At 57.8% G+C, this 22,082-nt stretch overlaps 1 long non-coding RNA gene and 1 other non-coding gene across 2 annotated transcripts in view; one reads left to right on the top strand and one right to left on the bottom strand.

Moving 5' to 3' along the window:
- Positions 1-22,082, top strand: part of LOC127041949 (uncharacterized) — a 111,831-nt gene that overhangs the window by 23,277 nt on the left and 66,472 nt on the right. The gene's annotated exons all lie outside the window — the stretch shown is intronic.
- TRNAQ-CUG (transfer RNA glutamine (anticodon CUG)) lies at positions 3,137-3,208 on the bottom strand. The gene has a single exon. It is a non-coding gene; the product is annotated as a tRNA-Gln (tRNA).

Raw genomic sequence — 22,082 nt, 5'->3', positions numbered from 1 at the left:
CATAAGAACGGCCAGACTGGTTCAGACGCAAAGTCCATCTAGCCCAGTATCCTCCTGTCTTCTGACAGTGGCCAGTGTCAGGTGCCCCAGAGGGAATGAACAGAGCAGGGAATTATCAAGTGATCCATCCCCTGTTGCCCATTCCCAGCTTCTGGCAAACAGGCTACAGGCACCATCCCTGCCCACCCTGGCTAATAGCCCTTGATGGATCTATCCACCAAAAACTTATCTAGTTCTTTTTTGAACCCTGCTGTAGTCTTGGCCTTCACAACATCCTCTTGCAAGGAGTTCCACAGGTTAACTGTGCAACTGCCCTGAGTTTACCCCCCCCCTCCTCTGGCCAGGTTGTTTATGGAAAAGAGGATGAGGATGAGGAGAGCCATGATGTGTCTGTCACTGGCTGGTGACTCAGTTTCCTCTAGGCAGCAGTGCTGTAGGCTCCTTTGGTCTGTGCCCATGCAACTGTGTCTTGGGAAGGGGGAGTAGAGTCTCATTCATCCCAGCCGCACGCCCCACCCCCAGCAGCCGGGGAATCCAGGCCAAATTTAACCCTGGTAACTGGGCCGGGATTTGCCTGGGCTGGGGTAGGGCTGGGGAGGAATTGGGATGGACACAGACGCACCTGGTGTGAGGGAAGATCCTCCCATTCCCTGCCATCTCCCTTCACTCCTTGCAGCACAGCACCCCCTAGCATTTCTTTCTCTGTCATGGGAACTGTCTGCTGCTTGCTTCTCCCTTAGCATCATCTCTCCCCATCCTGGAGCACTGGCATTGCCCATCCTGTGCAAACAAGTAGGCCCCGGTGTGCCCCATGGCACTGCCCTGCAATTGTGGAGGCTTCTGTTGGATGGAGCCATATCAAAATATGGGAGTGGGCAAGGCTGGGGACCAGGACTCCTGGGTTCTCCCCTCAAATGTGAGAGGGGAGTGGAGATTAGGTGGTAGAGTGGGTGAGGGGCAGGGCTGGGATCCAGGGATACTGCTTTTTCTGGTTTTCTCCACCTCCTGCAGCTGCCTTGGTCCTTTCAATGTGTTTCTTGTTCCATATTCATTTGCTGACTTGTGTAACTCACTTCAGAGGTGGCTGCATCACAGTGTTGGGTGAGGCACCCTTGGCTGCATCACCTCCTAACCGTGCCTCTCTCCCCCTTCGGGTGACCCTGGAGCACTCAGCAAACATCCACAAGATCATGGGGCACTTTGAGCACTGGGCAGGCAGGGGCCAGGCGGCCAGCCCTCCCACCAGAGAATGGGATCCAGCACTCCCTACTTTTTACAGGGATTAAAAAGGGGCAAAGGAGGGCAAATCAGAGGAGTGGGTGGCCAGGGTCTGAGCAGGGGGTGGAAATTGACTGGTCGGGGGGTCAAGCAGCTGGAGGCAGAGTTAGGAGAGGGACTGAAGGGCAAAGTCAGGGAGGGGGGAAGGAACCGGAGTTAAGCCCAGAGGGAGGAGCTGCCAGAGGGTTAAACCCTGGCACAGGCAGGGACAGAGGGATAACAGTTATCCCGGTGGGCTGAGACTCCAGTGTTTGCAAACATGGGTGGGGGGAGCAGAGGGCTTTTTTATTTCTCCTCCCACAGGCAGCACCTCTCAGCATGGACTTCCCAGGGCTGGGCTCTTAAAGGCACAGGCATCCCACTGCCTAGACACTGCAGCTCCTCTCTGATGTAACCTACTGAGGTGCTGCAGTAGGAGACAATTCAGTGAAAGTGGGTATTCCCTTACGCCCCCCAATCAGGGGGCTGTGCACCCCCTTCCCCGAATTTCCCAAACAGCCCCTCCCTCAGTGGTCAGGTAGTTACATGCAGCGTTGCCAATATTGTCATTGGTTGCAAATTTGAATGGAAATTGAAACATTAACACACACTTTAAAAGCAGATACAATGTATGAAAACTACTTGTACCTGAGAAAGTAAAATAGGTTTGGAAAGTCTGAACAAAGCCGGGTTTCCTCACCCAGCTGTTGTGTTTGCTGACAATGTGGGTGCATTGGCTTCGGCAGTGTTGGCCAACCTTAGAATTTCAAATGATGATTTGTAAGCGAGGTGTGAATGAGCTCTCCCCTGACAGCTAGTGATGACCAGGGTTGGGAGGAGGCTTTGGGACCAAACTGTATTTACATGAACTCACCTACTCTGCTGAGGTATCCAGCGGACAGAGCTGGGCTGCCTCTGCTCTAGGTGCCCGGAGGAGGGAAGGTGTGTGGGGCTCCAGCCTGGGACTCTTCCTCCCTCCTGCCAAGCCCTGACTATTAATCCCAGCCCTGGCACTCCTTTCTTCAAGCGCCATGTGGGCCAGAGGTAAAGTGTGGTAGGAAGCACAAGGGCCAAGCTTGTGAGCATCATTTGCAGCAGCAAGAATCCCAACTATCAGGGTAGCAAGTTCTAGAGCCCTAATCCATTATGGCCATCCCAGCCAAAGACCTGGCTCTAGGATGTGTGAGTCACCCAGCAGGAGGGGAAAGATTCACTCTTACACAGCTGGAGAAAGGGAAGTTGAACTCTGGGGCTTTACCACAAGCATGGGTGGCAAATTTGTAGAAATTTTGGTGGTGCCCAGAACCCGCCCCCCAAACTCCACCCCATCTGCCTAAGGCTCTGGGAGGGAATTTAGGGCAGAGGTCTAGGCTTCAGATCCTGGGCTGGGGATTAGGGTGCAGGAGGGGTGCAGGGTTCAGGACGGAGTTTGGGTGCAGGCTCGGGCAGGGTTGTAGGAAGGGGTGAGAGGTGCAGGCTCTGGGGGTGGGAAGGATTGCACCCTCTGGGAGGGAGTTTGGGGATAGGAGGGAGTGCAGGACTGAGGATGAGGGATTCATGATGCAGAAGGGGGCTGAAGACTGGGTCAGAGTATCAGGGTTCAGAGGGAGCTCAGGGTTGGGGGTGTTGGAGAGGCTCAGGGCAGCCTGCACTAGGACTCTGGGGCAGCAGTTCTGCCAGGAATCCCTCTACTCCAGCAGCAGGAGCAGGCAGGAGACGGGCCCACGCTGCTTTTTGTCAGGCAGGGATGCACCGCGGCAGGGGGAGGGGTGCCAAGCAGGCGCCAGGACCAAGGGGAAGAGACCCAACCCCAAATATTGCTGGAGCCCGAGCACCACAAATGTATATAACCTGCTGCCTATGACCACAAGCCAACACAAGATCCCACTGAGATTTGAACTCAGATTACAGGATTCAGAGTCCTGAGTGCTGCCCATTACACCATGGGACCAGCTTTGGCTTCTGTCTCTGCACATCGGTGACCCTCATGGGGCTGGCTTGTGTAAGCGGGCTCTTGGCCCTTTACCAAAACTTAGTGTGTGTGTCGGGGGGGAGGTTGGTTGGCTAGTTCCCAGCACCACTAGAAGGGGGAAGAATCAATGGGAAATCAGGACCCTGAGACTGACAGCCCCAGGGACAATGGGGAGAGGGCAAAGCTCCAAGTTAGCTGCACTGACAGGCCAGGCATGAGAGAGTCACCAGGCCAGGGGGTCTCATCCTCCATGTGAGCTGGAACTGCCTGGGCGAGAGTGGGGCAGAGGTAAGGAGAGAGCAGGAGACTGAGAAGAGCCGGGGAGCAGAGCTGTGCAGGTGTAGTGCCAGAAACTGCTGCATGTAGGAATTTGCAACCTGTAGCAGTTACTGGTACCTGAGGTTGTTCTTATTTGCTGACTTGTCCTAACTGGTTAAAACTTGACAGTGGTTTCTCTAGCAAAGGCCAGTCCCTGGCCCCTTGGTCCAGACATCCTCCTTCATGTCAGGCTACAGTGACCAGATGTCAAAAATGAAATATTGGGACGCGGGGGGGCAGAGCAAAAAAAAAAAACCAGAGGGGCCCCCCCGCCTCCAAGCGGCAATCGCACAGCCCCATCTCCAACCAATTCTCTGCTCCAACCTCCGCTACACCCCCAGCTCCCCCATCCCCTCACTCCTGGGCCCAGCCTGGGCTCCGAGCTCTGCAGCCGAGCCATGATCCGGGCCCCTCCTGCAGCTCCCGGGCAAGGGGTGAATCAGGCAGCTCCCGACAGGAGCGTGTCCGCCCCACTTCTATCTCCGCCTCCCGCCCACCTGGGCCCTGCCTGCTCCGTGCGCCCCCAGCCCCACTGTGCTGCCCCGCAGGCTACAGGGCTGGAGCAGCTTCTGCGCTGCGCTGCCAGCCATGGCCAGTGTGCAAACCTGAGAGGGAGGGGCGCTGCCTTCCCTCTCCAGGTTGGCAAGGGGAATGTAAAGCGGCCGTTCCTGCGGGGGTGGGGCGCTGGGTTCCCTGCCCGGCTCTGCAAGGGTACGGGGGAGCGGCCATTCCTGGGCGGGCGGGGCGCTGGGGACCCTCCCAGCTCTGCAGGGGGAGTGGGAAGCAGGCGTTCCTCCAGGGGCAGGGCAATGAGTTCCCTCCCCAGCTATGCCAGGGAACTGGGGAGCGGCCGTTCCTGCAGGGGTGGGGCGCTGCCTTCCCTCACCCCCTCTGTGAGGGGACAGAGGAGACACCATTCCAGCGGGGACGGGCAGCTGCTTTACTTCCCACTTCTGCCAGGAGATTGGGGAGCGGCCGTTCCTGCTGGGGCGGGGCGCTGGGTTCCCTCCCCAGCTCTGCGAGGGGACTGGGGAGCGGCCGTTCCTGCGGTGGTGGGGCGCTGTTTTCCCTCCCTAGCAATGCGAGCGGAATGGGGAACGGCAGTTGCTGCGGGAGTAAGGCGCTGCCATCCCTTCCCAGCTCTGTCAGAGGACTGGGATGCGGCAGTTTGAGCAGGGGCAGGGCGCTTGGTTGTCTCCCCAGCTCTGCGAGGGGACTGGGGAACGGCCGTTGCAGCGGAGGCGGGGCGCTGGGTTCCCTCCCCAGCTCTGGGAGGGGCCTGCGGAGTGGTGGTTCCAGTAAGGGCGGGGGGCTGGCTTCCCTCCCCAGCTGTGGGAGGGCCGTGGGGTGTGGCCGCTCAAGCGGAGGCAGGGCACTGGCTTCCCTCCCCAGGTGTGCGAGGGGTCTGGGGAGTGGCGGTTCGAGTGGGGGCAGGCAGCGAGCTCCGTGCTTTAGTCACAGCCTCAGAGCCAGCATGAGCCCCCTCTCCGGTGTGGTGGGGAGCATCTCTCCCTCCCACTCAGCCCCAGGGGGCTGGTTACAGGTAGGCAAGTATCCTGAGCCCAGCAGCTCTTCCCCTCTGCCAGCCACGTCATTTGCATTTTCACAGACCATTTCCGTCTTACCCAATTGGTTCCCTGGATTTGAATTCAAATTCTCGGCCGTTACAGGAGCAGGGCCTGGACCCTGTCCCAAAGAGACACAGTCACCTCCCAACAGGGCCTCCCAGCCAATATCCTGGAGAACCCCAACAACCAGCCAGCCAGACCCCTCCCGGGGCTGCACAGGGATCCAGGCCATATGCAGGACGGGGGGCTTCACCCTGGGGACTTTCACCCAGGTCCCACAGCCCCTCAGCATCTGCGGCTGCACCACCACAGTTCTCTCTGTCCCAGGGTCTTGCCACCCCAGGCGTGTTTCCCCACTCACCCTTGGGCAGCCCCTATGGCTCTCTGCTCCACCATCCCCAGTCCATGCTGCTGATACTTCTGCAGCTTTTCCTCAGGCTTTTGCTCTCTCTCACGATCCTTTCGCACTCTCAGGCTCTGCTCCCATCCCATATGTCTTCGATCCCCTGATGAGGAACCCGATCGTGAAAACCATCATCTGTTTGGAGACCAGACTCTCTGGGTTGTCTGGCTGCTGCTCCAGCTGCTCCCAGATCCTTTTGTAGCCCCACCTGGGTCAGGAATCTGCTCCTCAGACGTGTCCTTCTCCTCCCACTCACGATTAACTGTGCCTTGGTGAACTTCCCTGTGCGTAACCCTCTTTGTGTACAGGATCACAATGTCCTTCTCAACGAGATGGTGATAGGCCATCACTTCACCATTCCCAAGTGGCTCTGGACTCACAGGCCTGTGTGCTCTTGGCTCCCCCATGGTTTCCAGGAAGAACCCCTGGTGTGGCAGCCCTTCTCGTGGTCACCACCTCTTTGCCAGGGTCGAGCTGCAGACTCCTCCGCCCCTGGGTCTGCTCCTGCCATCCCCAGGGGAACCCTGCTACTGCAGAAATCCTCTCTCCCAGGGCAGAGTGGCAAGCTCCTCCACCCCTGAGACTGCTGGCTGCAGTCCTCAGGGGGACCCTGTTACTCCAACAGTCCTTCTCGCTGGTCACACACTCCCAGAAGTAAACCGCTCCCTGAAACCGTCCCTCTCTGAGCCTTCAGCATGCCTGGTTCTCATTATCCCTCCTTTGTTTTACTGCTCCCCAGTCACTTACTGCAAGCAGCGCCATTCACGGGGTGCAGTACATCCCACCTCTGCCACCAGTTGTCACAGAGACCATGGGCGATGCTCTGGAACTGCTCCCCACAAAACCAGTCAGGACTTTGAGGAGCCTCCTCTCCCTTGGAGTAGAAGTTTTTAGGGCAAGAAGCTCACAAGTCTTCACCTCCTGGGTCTCTCCTTGGAGCATTCAGCATCCTCTGACTCTCCGTGCACTTCCCACAGCGAGTCCGCCCAGGCAAGGTCCATTCTGGGGGGTATCAAGGTTTCTTCCCCACTTTGAACTTTAGCGTCCAAGAAGTAGGGACCTGCATGATCACTTTTAATCTTTATTACCAGCTTAAATTTGGTACGCTGCCACCAGCCAAAAATATGGTGTTTGGCACACTTCCTGGTCCCCCAAAACCTTCCCTGGGGAACCCAAGACTCAAACCCCTTGGATCTGAACACAAGGAGAAATTAGCCTTCCCTCCCCTCTTTTTCCCCCCAGACTTTCCCCTCCCTGGGTTACCCTGAGAGGCTACACTGATCCAAACTCCTTGGATCTTAAAACAAAGAGGAATTGACCTCCTCCCCGTCCTTTACCCCCCACCAATCTCTAGTGCGTTCAGACCCAATCCCCTTGGGTCTTAATACAAGGAAAAAAATCAATCAGGTTCTTAAAATAGAAAGCTTTTAATTAAAGAAAGAAAAGGTAAAAATTATCTCTGTAAAATCAGGATGGAAAATGTTTTACAGGGTATTCAGATTTATATAGCCTAACGGGACCGCCCCGCCTCGCTTAGCCTGAGATTCAAAGTTACAGCTGTTGGTGTCACTAGGCATAACCCTAGGTAACTCGGGAGGGTGATAGAACACAAGTGTCAATGAAGCCCTCCTGTTGTAGGCCTCAATGAACCAATGTTCCTCCATGTTTAACACTTTGTGTAACCTAGTGTAACCTAATGTACTAATAGCTGCAAAAATGTAGTGTTAGCAGTTAGTTTTGGTTGTAACAGCCAGTTCTCTGCTGTAATACATTGAAGCTCGGCTAAAGCATGCTCAAGGCCGTTTTAAGATACTGTATACATGTCTCAGCAGTGGAGGGGGGGAGGGAGGGGGAGACAAAAGATTGAATGAGAAAAGATACTGCCGCTGGATGAGAAAGGAGGGGGAAGTGAGAAATCAGGTAGTCAGCAAGAAAGTTTTGTAGTAAACAACTGAGATATAAAAGGAAGAAACTGCTTGTTTTAGGGGTGCAGGATCTGAGATTGTTATTTCCCCCTTGCACCTTATTTGAGCTCAAATAAATTTGGTTGTTTGCTTCTCCACCCTGGTGTGTTTATTGGCGCTTAAGCACTCTGGGCAACGAACCACTGTTGCTTGCCTCTGGCACTGCTGTGTCTGCAACACAGCAAACAGAGGTAAAAATCCTTCCAGCAAAAGACACATTTACAAGTAAAGAAAACAAACATAAGATTGATCCATGTTTCCTGGCTGTACTTACTACTTTGAAACATGAAAGACTGATTCAGAAAGATTGGAGAAAACCTGGTTGCACGTCTGGTCCCTCTTAGCCCCAAGAGCGAACAAAGAACAAAACAAACAGCACAACAAAGACTTCCCTCCACCAAGATTTGAAAGTATCTTCTCCCAGATTGGTCCTCTGGTCAGGTGTCAGCCAGGTTCACTGAGCTTCTTAACCCTTTACAGGTAAAAGAGACATTAACCCTTAAACATCTGTTTATGACAGGAGGGAAGCCAGCGCCCCCCCCCACCTGGAACCACCACTCCCCAGGCCCCTCCCAGAGCTGGGAACGGAAGTCTGCGCCCTGCCCCAGCTGGAAGTGCCCCTCCCCTGTATCCTCCCAGAGTTGGGTCGGGAACCCAGCGCCCCTCCCCCTCTCGAACGGCCACTCCCCTGTCCCCTCCCAGTGCTGGCGAGGGAATACACCACCCCACCCCCACTGGAACGGCCACTCCCGAGTCCCCTGACACAGCTAAGGAGGGAAGACAGCGCCCCACCCCCGCAGGAATGGCCGCTACCTAGTTCCCTTACAGAGCTGGGGAGGGAACCCAGAGCACAGACTGCGCAGAAAAGGCCGCTCCCCAGTCCCCTCGCAGAGCTGAGGAGGGAACACAGCGCCCCGCCCCCTTAGGAAAGGATGCTCCCCAGTCTCCTCGCAGAGCTGAGGAGGGAACACAGTGCCCCGCCCTCTTAGGAAAGGACGCTCCCCAGTCCCCTGGCAGAGCTGGGGAGGGAAGAAAGCGCTCCACCCCCGCACAAACTTCCGCTCCCCAGTGGCCTTGCAGATCTGCAGAGGGAAAGCAGCGCCCCTCCCCCGCTGGAACGGCAGCTTCCCATTCCCCTCGCAGAGCTGGGGAGGGAAGGTAGAGTCCCGCCCCCACAGGAACGACAGCTCCCTAGTCACCTGGCACAGCTGGGAAGGGAATCTAGCGCCCCGCTCCTGCAGGAACGGCCACTCCGCTCTCCCCACGCAGAGCTAGGGAGGATAGACAGCACCACGCCCCCTAGGAACGGACGCTTCCCAGACCCCTGGCAGAGCTGGAGAGAAAAGAATGTGCACCACCCCCGCAAGAATGTCCGATCCCCAGTGGCTTTGTACAGCTGCGGAGGGAAGGCAGCGCTCAGCCCCTGCTGGAACGGCCACTCCACAGTCCCCTCACAGAGCTGAGGAGGGAAGGCAGCTCCCCGCCCTTGCAGGAACGACCATTTCCCTTTCCCCTCGCATAGCTGGGAGGGAATGCAGCTCCCCTCCGCCGCTGGAACGGACGCTTCCCAGTCCCCTTGCAGAGTTGGGAAGGGAAGGGAGCACCTCGCCCCCGCAGGAACGGCCGCTCCCCAGTCTCCTCTCACAGCTGGGGAGGGAAGGCAGCGCCTCGCCCCCGCAGGAATGGCCTCTCCCTTTTCCCTCGCATAGCTGGGGAGGGAAAGCAGCGCCCCACTGCTGCTGGAACAGACTCTTCCCAGTCCCCTTGCAAAGCTGAGAAGGGAACCCAGCGCCCCGTCCCCGCAGGAAAGACAACGTCCAAGTCCCCTTGCAGAGCTGGAAGTGGAACTCAGCGCCCTGCCTCCTCAGGAACGGCCGCTCCCCAGTCCCCTGGCAGAGCTGGGGAGGGAAGAAAGCGCCCCACTCCCTCAGGAATGGCCGCTCCCTAGTCCCCTGGCAGAGCTGGAAAGGGAACCCAGCGCCTCGCCTCCGCAGGAACAGCCGCTCCCCAGTCCCCTCGCAGAGATAGGGAGGGAACCCAGAGAATCGCCCCAGCAGGAAAGGCCGCTTCCCGGTCCCCTCGCAGACCTGGGGAGGAAAGGCAGCGCCCCCCCCCCCGCCCCCCGCAGATACAGCCACTGCAAAGTCCCCTCACAGAGCTGGGAAAGGAAGGCAGAGCCCCGCGCCCTCTGGAACGGCCGCTCCCCAGTCTCCTTGCAGAGCTGGAGAGGGAAGGCAGCGTCCCACCCCCACAGGAACGGCAGCTCCCCAGTGTTGGTGTCACTAGGCATAAATCTAAGCCTTAGTGAACCAAAGCTCCTCCATGTTGAACTCTGCTTGATCTAGAAAGCTAGCAGCTGTGAAATGAAATGTGTAACAGTAAGTTATCAGTTGCAGCACAGCTCAAACCGGTCTAAAGCAGTGGTGATGAGGCCTGTGCACCTTTAGCAGAAGGACAAGGTAACTTGCAGAAGGAAAACTTACTAACGAGCTGCTGCAGCCAAGATTACTTAATGCACCTGCGCTTACGTAACTGCTACAGGGGAGGAAGGAGGAGGAGGAGGAGGGTGGGGGAAGAAAGAGAAAAAAACTTATAAAAAGGGAAAAGCTGCTTGTGTAGTGGTGCATGATTTGAGGCGTTCCTCTCCTTGCACCGCTTTCAGATCCCAATAAACTTTGCTTGCTTCTCCACCCTGGTGTGTGTTCATTGGCGCTTCACACTCTGGGCACGAACCACTGTTGCTTGCCTCGGGCACCCTCTGTGTCGGCAACAGAAGGCATCGCCCCGACCCCCGCTGGAACAGCCTCTCCCCAGTCCCCCCACAGAGCTGGGGAGGGAACCCAGTGCCCGGCCTCCGCAGGAACAGCTGCTCTCCAGTCCCCTAGCAGAGTCGGAGAGGGAAGGCACCACCCCGCCCCCGCAGGAACGGCCGCTGCGCAGTCCCCTCGGATAGCCGGGGAGGGGATGCAGCGCTCGTCCCCCACTGGAAAGGCCACTACCCAGTCCCCTCATAGTGTCGGGGAGGGAACCCAGCACCCCCACCCCACTGGAACGACCTCTACCCAGTCTCCTCACAGAGCTGAGGAGGGAAGACAGCGACCTAGCACCACTCCTGTCTCGGAGTGTGGGATAATCCGGTCCTGCACCCCTCTTCCTGGACTCCCAGTGACTCTCAGCCAGCCAGTAAAGCAGAAGGTTTATTCGACACAGGAATGGAGGTTACAGCATAGCTTGGAGGCACAACCAGGACCACTCGATCTAGTTCTTCTGGGTGTTCAGGGTACTTGGATCCCAGCTTGGGATACCCTGAATTCCAACCACCCAGCCCAAAACAGAAACTGAAATGCCCTTCCTCCAGCTGGCCGATTCCTTTGTCCAGCTTCCTGGGCAAAGGTGCTGACACCCTCTCCCCGTACCTGGCTCAATTACAGGCTTAAAAATCCTGTCCCTCACCTAATGTCCTCCCCAGCTCTCCCATCCCCCCACACAGACAGTCCCTACTGCATCAAATCTCTCCCCCCTTCGAGACTGAACTGAGCAGGGTAACTCTGACCAGTGACCAGCGGAGTTCAGGGCTCCGCTTGCCGGGATATTGCGTCCGCTATCAGTTGGCACTTCCCTTCACGTGGACCATGTCCATGTCATAGCCCTGCAGGAGCAGGCTTCACTTCAGGACCTTGGCGTTGGCTCCTTTCATCTGGTACAGCCAAGTCAGGGGAGAGTGGTCGGTGTACACAGTGAAGTGTCGCCCAAAGACATATGACTCCAGTTTCTTAAGGGCGCACACCATGGCCAGGCATTCCTTCTCGATGGCCGCGTAGTTCTGCTCCCGGGGTAGCAACTTCTTGCTCAGGTACACAATGGGGTGTCTCTCCCCCTTTTCATCCTCCTGCATTAACACCACCCCCAGTCCCATGTCTGAGGCGTCGGTGAACACCATAAAGGGCTTGTCGAAATCTGGATTTGCCAGAAATGGGTCACTAACTAGAGTCTTCTTCAGCGCCCGGAGAGCCTGCTGGCACTGCTCGGTCCAGACCAGCTTGTCTGGTTTCCCCTTCTTGCACAGCTCAGTGATGGGAGCAGCTATGGCTCAAAAGTGGGGCACAAACCTTCAATAGTACTCCGCCATCCCAATAAAGACCTGGACCTGGTTTTTGGTTTGGGGAGCAGGCCACTCTCCGATCACCTCCACCTTAGCTGGTTCCGGCTTTAGGCAGCCACTCCCCACCCGATGGCCCAGATAAGATACTTCAGCCATCCCCACCTTGCACTTCTCATCCTTTAAGGTTAACCCAGCCTCCCGCAGTTGGTCCAGCACTTGTTTAACCTGGGACACGTGGTCCTCTCAGGTCCGGCTAAAGACGCAGATGTCGTCAACATACGTCACGGCAAAATGCTCCATCCCCCTCAGTAGTTGATCCACCAGGCGCTGGAAGGTGGCTGGCGCTCCCTTGAGGCCGAAGGGCAGGGTCAGAAACTCGTAGAGCCCCAGAGGGGTGATAAACGCCAATTTCAGCCTGGCATCTGCTTCCAGTGGCACTTGCCAGTAGCCCTTTGTAAGATCCTCAGAGGTGAGGTACCGAGCGCCTCCCAGCTTCTCTAGGAGCTCATCAGGCCTGGGCATGGGGTAGGCAACAGATACGATGATGGCATTGAGCTTTCGATAGTCCACACAGAACCGGATCGACCCATCCCTTTTGGGGACCAGCACCACTGGAGAGGCCCAAGGCCTGGAAGACGGCTGGATCACCCCCAAAGCCAGCATGTCCCTGACCTCTCTTTCTAGGTCCTCGGCAGTTTTCCCGGTGATCCAAAAAGGGGATCATCTTATAGGAGGATGTGACCCGGTATCCACCCAGTGGACAATCAAATTAGTGAGCCTAAGCTTGTTGGAAAACAGCTGTCGGTATAGAGATGCAGCACCCCTGCGATCTCAGCATGCTGGGCCGGGGTCAGCTGATCAGAGAGGGGAATTGCCTCCAGCAGGGAACCAGCTTTTGTCCCAGGAAATAGATCCATTAAAGCGTCATCTCCCTGCTCCTCCCAATGTCCACACTCAGCCAACACCACATTCCCCCTGTCATAATATGGCTTCATCATATTCACATGGTACACCTGGCGGTGGTGCGTCCAGTTCGACAGCTCCACCACATAGTTTATCTCATTTAGTTGCTTGACAACCTTGAAGGGCCCTTCCCGGGGTCCTGAAGTTTGTTCTTTCTCATGGGGATGAGAACCATCACCTGATCCCCGGTGGCGAAGGCACGGGCCCGCACCGTGAGGTCATATCAGACCTTCTGCTTCCTCTGGGCTCGGGCCATATTCTCCCTGGCCAGGCCCATGAGCTCGGCAAGTCTTTCCCGGAAGGTCAGGACATACTCCACCACTGACTCCCCATCGGGAGTGGCCCTCCCCTCCCATTCATCTCTCATCAGGTCCAGGGGCCTCATTACCTGCCTTCCATATAACAGTTTGAAAGGCGAAAACCCAGTAGATTCCTGGGGTACCTCCCTATACGCAAACAGCAGGTGATGTAAGTACTTGTCCCAGTCCTGCGGATGCTGGTTCATAAATGTTTTTAGCATCATCTTCAGCGTCTCGTTGAATCTTTCCACCAGCCCATTGGAATGGGGTTGATATGCTGAGGCCTGGCTGTGCCGGATCCAACATTTCTCCCACAAGCACCGGAGCAGGGTCGACATGAGGTTGGACCCCTGGTCCGTTAAGACTTCCTTGGGGAACCCCACCCAGCTGAAAATGGTCAGCAGCGCATCTGCCACAGTGTCTGCTTCGATAGAGGACAAGGCCACAGCCTCAAGGTAGCGAGTGGCGAAATCTACCACCAGAATGAGGGATTTTTCTGCAACTCAGCCTGGAACTCAGCAGCTGAGACAGGGATGAAGACATGCTCTCTCTCAAGCTGCCTTGTTCTGAGGCCGCAGCCTTTCTGAGCCATTTCCCTGGGCATTCTCCTTGGGACGGGATTCTCCCTATTACCTCTTTGGGAGGTCCCAGGATGAGACTCTCTCTGCATCGCTGTGGGCCTGTTTCTTTGGGACTCCTCCCTGCTACCTCCCGACTGGATCTTCACAAACTCATTGGCCAGCCGCCCTGTATGTTGTGGGTCCTCTGGTTTTTGGTCCCTCAACCACAGCCTCAGGTCGGATGGGTACTGCTCATACAGTTGCTCCAGTCCTAGCAGTTTAACCAGGTCCCCCTTCATCTGGGCCCCACTGGCCCACTTGCTGGTGTATCCCTCCATGCGGACGGCTAGTAGCAGATATGAGACCTCAGGGGTTTTATACTGACCCCGGAAACTCTCCCGGTACATCTCAGGAGTCAGCCCGAACTCACGCAGCAGGGCCTGTTTGAATAGTTCGTAGTTCCCTTTCTCAGCATCTCCCAATTGGCGGTACAATGCGATGACCTTGGGGTCCTGTAAGGGAGTGAGAACTTGGAGCCTGTCCGCAGGATCTACCTGGTGCAGCTCGCAGGCCATCTCAAAAGCAACCAGGATGTCATCCATGTCCTCCCGCTCCTTACACTGAGCCAGAATGCACCTACCAAAGCTCCGCGCAGTCCTGGGCCCCCCTCACTCCTTGCAGTTGGGGGCCCCGCTGTTCCTCAGCCTAGCCATTCTAGCTCATACTGATGCCGTTATTCTTCATATTCGCTCTTTCTCACTTTTTCCTCCTGTTCTCGCTGTCTTTGTCTCTCTTCATGTTCTCTCTGTCGCTCATGATCCTCCAGCTCTCTCAGTTTTAGCTCTCTCTCCCATTCCAGCCGCTTCTGCTCCACGGATGCCGAGCGTCGCCGGGACGATCCCCTGCTGGTGGGCGAGCTTTGCTGGGAGGATCCTCTGCTGGCCGGGGGTGTCACGGTGCCCTTGGTATTCGCTGGGCTCTTCCTGACCCTTCCCCTAGGCATAGGAAGGGGGGGGGTCTTGGGAAGCCCTCAGCCACCGGCTGACCACTCCCAGTGGGGACAGACACAGGTGTCTGCGCTGCATCTATCAGGCTGCTTCCTTCAGAGACAGTGATCAGTTCATTCAAGTGATCTCCCTCCTCCAGCCGGGCAATCAGCTGGTCTTCTGTGAGCCTCCCTCTGCACAGCCCCCTCTGCTTGCACAGCCCAACCAGGTCGCACTTAAGCAGCTTGGCATACATCTTCCTGCTGGCCGCTCCCAGGCCGCAGTGCTCACTGCTCCCCATGGTTTCCAGGGAGACCCCCAGTGCACCAGCCCTTCTTGAGGTCCCCACCCATCTGCCAGGGTTGATCCGCAGACTCCTCCACCCCTGGGACCGCTCACTACAATCCCCCGGGGGACCCTGTTACTGCAAAAGTCCTTCTCTCTGGTCACACACTCCCAGGGCTTAAAATTTCCATTACATGCATCTGAGGAAGTGGGTATTCACCCACGAAAGCTCATGCTCCAAAACGTCTGTTAGTCTATAAGGTGCCACAGGATTCTTTGCTGCTTTTACAGATCCAGACTAACACGGCTACCCCTTTGATCCCAGGGCTTAATCACCCCTACAATTGTCCCTTAGTTTTACTGCTCCCCAGTCACTTACTGCAGGAAGCGTCGTCCACGGGGTGGGGTGCAGTATCTCCCGCCGCTGCCACCAGTTGTCACAGAGTGTGGGGGAGTCCGGTCCTGCACCCCTCTTCCTGGGACTCACAGTGACTCTCAGCCAGCCAGTAAAACAGAAGGTTCATTGGACAACAGGAATGCAGGTGACAGCAGAGCTTGTAGGCACGACCAGGACCCCTCAATCTGGTCCTTCTTGGGGTTCAGAGTGTTTTGTCCCCATCTTGGGATTCCCTGAATTCCAACCGCCCAGCCATAAAACTGAAACTGCCCAAACCCTCTCTAGTCAGCTCTCTGCCTTTGTCCACCTTCTCGGGCCAAAGTGTTGAACTCCCGTCACCCCTGCATCGCTCAGGTTACAGGCTCAGGTCCTGTCCCTCACCTAAAGTAACTTCCTGCTCTCCCATCCTCCACACAGACAGTTCATACTCCAACACAAGGGGCACCAGTAGACCAGGGGGAATCCCAGGGGGCTGTGGGTAGGGAGTGTTGGGCATCAGCAGACCTGTGAGTCTGGAGATCAGGACTGGGATAACAGGGACTGCAGGTCAGAAGTGAGGGGTACCGGTAGCGCAGTGACTGGGGAGCCTAGCGGGGAGCTCAGGGTGCTGCAGGTCAGGAGTGAGGGGCACCAGCAGAGCTGAGAGTCTGGAGGTCAGGACTGGGATATCAGGGGCTGTGGGTCAGGAGTGGGGGCACAGGCATCGCAGTGACTGGGGAGCTCAGCGGAGAGCTCAGGGTGCTGTGGCTCGGGAGTGAGGGGCACTGGTAGAACAGGAGGGAGCCCAGGGACGGCAGGTCGGGAGTGAGGGGCACCAGCAGAGCTGGGGGAATCCCAGGGGGCTGCGGGTCGGGAGTGAGGGGCAGCAGCAGAGCTGTGAGTCTGGAGGTCAGGACTGGGATAACAGGGGCTGCGAGTCAGGAGTGAGGGGCACCGGCAGAGCTGGAAGGTGCCCAGGGGGCTGTGGGTCAGGAGTGAGGGTCACCAGCAGAGCTGTGAGTCTGGAGGTCAGGACTGGGATATCATCCAAACTGATGGTAAGTGATACCCAGGTGAGCCCATGACCAGTACATCCTGCTCCACCCGCAGCCTGGCTGGGAGCCAGGACTCCTGGTTCTTATCCCCAGTCTGGGAGGGCAGTGCAGTCTAGTGGTTAGAGGAGAGGATGCTGGGAGCCAGGCATGGACTGTGACTAGAAGGGACCTGGGGAGGCACCTGGCCCATACTCCACTCAGAGGCCCTGATCCCACTCGTCCTCTCCCCTCCAAGGCCCCATCCTCACTCTGCCCTGTCCCAAGTTCCCATCCGTCCACATGGAGCCACGGGGGGAGGGGCAGGGGTGCAAACGTCAGGCAGACAGGTGGGGGCCTTGCGGTAGGGGGCGAAGGGGCACAAGTGGCAGGGCCTTGGGGGAAGAAACATGTGAGGCAGGCGTAGGGGGTCAGGGGAGTGGAACAAAGGGGGCCTGAGGGTGGAGTGTGGGCGGGGCTGAAGGGGGAGTGTGGGGGGGCTTCGGCAGGAGGAGGCTGAGTGGGAGAGGGCCTTGGGGCAGGGCCACAGTCCGGGACCTCCCAGCCCCCCCAAATGGAGGAGTTCCAAGCTGCCCATGGAGCCAGGACTCCTGGGTTCTATTCCTGGCTCTCCCACAGAGTCCCAATTGGAGCTGGCGCAGGCCATATCGCCCTCCCTGGTGCCTCAGTTTCCCCATGTGTGAGACAGGTAACAGTGTGAGTGGATGCAAAACTGTGGAGAATCTACTCCCTTCTCCTGGTGGCTCCCTGTAGCCCTCACTAAGCAGCCAACTGCTCCAGACCCTGGATCCTGTATGGGCAGACCGGGGCTGAGGGCTAGATCTGGGCAATGGAAAGAATAAATCCACCCTTATCCGACGCCACCCCAAGGTACATGGCAGGAAGGCTGGTGTTGGAGGGGGCAGGGAGTCCTGTAGCCCTCGCAGGAGAGTAGGGGGGCGATTTCCCGGCTTGACTGCTGATGATGGTGGTGGGGCGGGGGGCACTGGGGGATGGTGGTCTCATCCCAGCGGGGCTGGAGATGGAGCACGGCCTGCTGGGAGCTGACATCTCCTCTGTATGTGGGAGGGTGACACTGAGCTAAATTGTGGGACCCCTGCCCCCCCCAGGACAAGGGAGGGGCCTTCCCTCTTCCCTGCCCGCTCTTCTCTCTTTTAGCAGGATCTGCCCAAGCAACTGGGTCATCCCAGATCCCACCTTTCTCAACGCCAGCAGCTTCCAATTCTGGGGAGTGGAGCGGTCGGGGAGTGGGGGCCTCTCAAGACCACCCCGGGGAGCAGGGGCCAGGGCACTAGGGGGGCAAGGGCTGTGATGAGGGGAGGTGGGGTTGGAGAGATGTCAGGGGGTGAAGCTGGGACTCAGCAGGGAATGGGGCAAGCTGCAGGGAGAAAGTGTAGAGGGGGGGATGTGACAGGGGTGGGAGCTGGGGAGGGGACACAGCCGGGGGGAGGACTGGGAAGACCATAGGGGGGGCTGGTCAGAGGCAGTAGCATGGGGGGGAGGCAGGGTGGGAGCTGGAGGGGGAAGAAACACAGCCGGGGAGGGACTGGGCAGACTGCTGGGGGGGCTGCTCAGAGGCAGTAGCATGGGGGGGAGGCACGGTGGGAGCTCGGGGATGGGACACAGCCGGGGGGGGGACTGGGAAGACCGTAGGGGGGGCTGCTCAGAGGCAGTAGCATGGAGGGGGCAGGATGGGAGCTGGGGGTAGGGGACACAGCCGGGGGGAGGGACTGGGCAGACTCGGGGGGGCTGCTCAGAGGCAGTAGCATGGGGGCAGGCAGGGCGGGTGCTGAGGGGGAGGGGACACAGCCAGGAGGAGGACTGGGCAGACTGTAGGGGGCGCTGCTCACAGGCAGTAGCATGGAGGGGGCAGGATGGGAGCTGGGGGTAGGGGACACAGCCGGGGGGAGGGACTGGGCAGACTGGGCTGCTCAGAGGCAGTAGCATGGGGAGACAGGGTGGGAGCTGGGGGGGGACACAGCTGGGGGAAAGACTGGCCAGGCCACAGCGGGGGCTGCTCAGAGGCAGTAGAATGAGCGGGGCAGGGCAGGAGCTGGGGGGAGGGGACACAGCAGGGGGGAGGGACTCGGTAGACCGTTGGGGGGGCTGCTCAGAGGCAGTAGCATGGGGGGTAGGCAGGGCGGGAGCTGGGGGGGAGGGGACACAGCCAGGGGGAGGGACTGGGCATACTGTTGGGGGTGCTGCTCAGAGGCAGTAGCATGGGGGGGAGGCACGGTGGGAGCTGGGGGATGGGACACAACCGGGGGGGGACTGGAAAGACCGTAGAGGGGGCTGTTCAGAGGCAGTAGCATGGAGGGGGCAGGATGGGAGCTGGGGGTAGGGGACACAGCCGGGGGGAGGGTCTGGGAAAAATGTTAGGGGGGGCTGCTCAGAGGCAGCAGCATGGTGGGGACAGAGCGGGAGCTGGGGGGGACACAGCTGGGGGAGGGACTGGGCAGACCGTAGGGGGGGGGCCAGTCAAAGGCAGTAGCATGCGGGGGAGGCAGGGTGGGAGCTGGGGGGGCATAAATCTAGGCCTCAGTGAACCAAAGCTCTTCCATGTTGAACTCTGCTTGATCTAGAAAGCTAGCAGCTGTGAAATGAAACGTGTAACAGTAAGTTATCAGTTGCAGCACAGCTCAAACCGGTCTAAAGCAGTGGTGATGAGGAAAACTTACTAACGAGCTGCCGCGGCCAAGATTACTTAATGCACCTGCGCTTACGTAACTGCTACAGGGGAGGAAGGAGAAGGAGGAGGGTGGGGGAAGAAAGAAGAAAGAGAAAAAAACTTATAAAAAGGGGAAAGCTGCTTGTGTAGTGGTGCATGATTTGAGGCGTTCCTCTCCTTGCACTGCTTTGAGATCCCAATAAACTTTGCTTGCTTCTCCACCCTGGTGTGTGTTCATTGGCGCTTCGCACTCTGGGCACGAACCACTGTTGCTTGCCCCGGACACCCTCTGTGTCGGCAACAGAAGGCAGCGCCCGGCCCCCGAAGGAACGGCTGCTGCCCAGTCCCCCCACAGAGCCGGGGAGAAAACCCAGCGGCCCACCCCCCAAGGAATGACAGCTGCCCAGTCCCCTCACAGAGCTGGGAGGGGAACCCAGCATCCTGCCCCCACAGGAACGGCCGCTCCCCAGTGCCTTGGCAGAGCTGGGGAGGGAAGGTAGTGCCCCACCCCCGGAGGGGTGGACTCTCCCCAGTCCCCTCCCAGAGCTGGAGAGGGAACCAAGTGCCCCGCCCCTCTGGAACGGCCACTCTCCAGTCCCCTCGCAGAGCTGGGGAATGGAGGCAGCGCCCCAACCCCGACAGAACGGCCGCTCCCCAGTCCAGGGATGGGGGAGCTGGGGATGTAGCGGGGGTTGGAGGCGAGAGTTGGTTGGAGATGGGGCTGTGCCACTGCTGCTTGGTGGCGGGGGGGCCCTACAGCTTTTATTTTTGCTCCACCCCCCGTGTCTCGATATTTCATCTTTGACATCTGGTCACCCTAGCCTGATATGAAGGAGGATGTCTGGACCAAGGGGCCAGGGACTGGCCTTTGTTAGAGAAACCACTGTCAAGTTTTAGCCAATTAGGACAAGTCAGCAAATAAGAACAACCTCAGGTATCAGTAACTGCTACAGGTTGCAAATTCCTAGATGCAGCAGTTTCTGGCATTACACCTGCACAGCTCTGCTCCCCTGCTCTTCTCGGGCTCCTGCTCTCTCCTTAGCTCTGCCCCACTCTCGCCCAGGCAGTTCCAGCTCACATGGAGGATGGGACCCCCTGGCCTGGTGACTCTCTCATTACACTGCCTGACCTGTCAGTGCAGCTAACTTGGAGCTTTGGCCTCTCCCCATTGTCCCTGGGGACTGTCAGTCTCAGGGTCCTGATTTCCCATTGATTCTTCCCCCTTCTATTGGTGCTGGGAACTAGCCAACCAACCCCCCCACACACACACTAATTTTTAGTAAAGGGCCAAGAGCCCCCTTACACAAGCCAGCCCCATGAGGGTCACCGATGTGCAGAGAAGGCAGCACAAGCTGGTCCCATGGTGTAATGGGCAGCACTCAGGATTCTGAGTCCTGTTATTTGAGTTCAAATCTCAGTGGGACCTTGTGTTGGCTTGTGGTCATAAGCAGCAGGTTATGTACATTTGTGGTGCTTGGGCTCCAGGAATATTCAGGGCTGGGGGCCCTGCTCAAGCAATATTTGGAGTTGGGTCTCTTCTCCTGGGCCCTGGCCCCTGCCTGGCACCCCTCCCACTGCCGCGCTGCAACCCTGCCTGACAAAAAGCAGCATGGGCCTGTCTCCTGCCTGCTCCTGCTGCTGGAGTAAAGGGATATTGGGCAGAAGTGCTGCTTGCTGCCCCAGGGTGCTAGTGCCCACCCTCCAGTAATGGCAAGGCAGGCTGCCCTGAGCCTCTCCAACGCCCTGAGCTCCCTCATCCTTACCCCATCTCTCTGCACCCTGATCCTCTGTCCCAGTCCTGAGCCCCCTCCTGCATCATGAATCCCTCATCCTCAGCCCTGCACTCCCTCCCAGAGCCTGCACCTCTCACCCCTTCCTACAACCCCATCCTGGAGCCTGCACCCAGCACCCAAACTCTATCCCAAAGCCTGCACGCCTCCTGCACCCTAATCCCCAGCCCAGGATCTGCACCCCAGACCTCCCCCCCAAACCCTCCCCCAGAGCCTTAGGCAGGTGGGGGTGGAGTATGGGGGGCGGAGTTGGGGTTGGGTTCTGGACACCACCAGAATTTCTACAAACTTGCCACCCACGCTTGTGGTAAAGCCCCAGAGCTCAACTTCCCTGTCTCCAGCTGTGTAAGAGTGAATCTTTCCCCTCCTGCTGGGTGACTCACACCTCCTAGAGCCAGGTCTTTGGCTGGGATGGCCATAATGGGATAGGGCTCTAGAACTTGCTACCCTGATAGTTGGGATACGTGATGTTCACAAGCTTCGCCCTTTTGCTTCTTACCACACTTTTCCTCTGGCCCACATGGCGCTTGAAGAAAGGAGTGCCAGGGCTGGGATTAATAGTCAGGCCTTGGCAGGAGGGAGGAAGAGTCCCAGGCTGGAGCCCCACACACCTTCCCTGCTCCGGGCACCTAGAGCAGAGGCAGCCCAGCTCTGTCCGCTGGATACCTCAGCAGAGTAGGTGAGTTCATGTAAATACAGTCTGGTCCCAAAGCCTCCTCCCAACCCTGGTCATCAGTAGCTGCCAGGGGAGAGCTCATTCACACTTCGCTTACAAATCATCATTTGAAATTCTAAGGTTGGCCAACATTGCCGAAGCCAATGCACCCACATTGCCAGCAAACACAACAGCTGGGTGAGGAAACCCGGCTTTGTCCAGACTTTCCAAACCTATTTTACTTTCTCAGGTACAAGTAGTTTTCATACGTTGTATCTGCTTTTAAAGTGTGTTAACGTTTCAATTTCCATTCAAATTTGCAACCAATGACGACATTGGCAGCGCTGCATGTAACTACCTGACCACTGAGGGATGGGGTGTTGGGGAAATTCGGGGGAGGGGTGCACAGCTCCCTGGCTGGGGGGCGTATAGGGAATGCCCAGTTTCACTGAATTGAGTCTCCTACTGCAGCACCTCAGTAGGTTACATCAGAGAGGAGCTGCAGTGTCTAGGCAGTGGGATGCCTGTGCCTTTAAGAGCCCAGCCCTGGGAAGCCCATGCTGAGAGGTGCTGCCTGTGAGAGGGGAAATAAAAAAGCCCCTCTGCTCCCCCCACCCATGTTTGCAAACACTGGAGTCTCAGCCCACCGGGATAACTGTTACCCCTCGACCCCTGCCTGTGCCGGGGCTTAACCCTCTGGCAGCGCCTTCCTCTGGGCTTAACTCCTGCTCCTCCCCCCCTCCCTGACTTTGCCCTTCAGTCCCTCTCCTAACTCTGCCTCCAGCTGCTTGACCCCCCGAACAGTCAATTTCCATCCCCTGCTCAGACCCTGCCACCCACTCCTCTGATTTGCCCCCCTTTGCC

Source organism: Gopherus flavomarginatus, unplaced genomic scaffold (assembly GCF_025201925.1).
Source record: "Gopherus flavomarginatus isolate rGopFla2 unplaced genomic scaffold, rGopFla2.mat.asm mat_scaffold_111_arrow_ctg1, whole genome shotgun sequence".
Classification (NCBI taxonomy): Eukaryota; Metazoa; Chordata; order Testudines; family Testudinidae; genus Gopherus; species Gopherus flavomarginatus.
The sequence above is the reverse complement of the archived record's forward strand: the minus strand, read 5'-3'. Positions and strand labels throughout refer to the sequence as shown.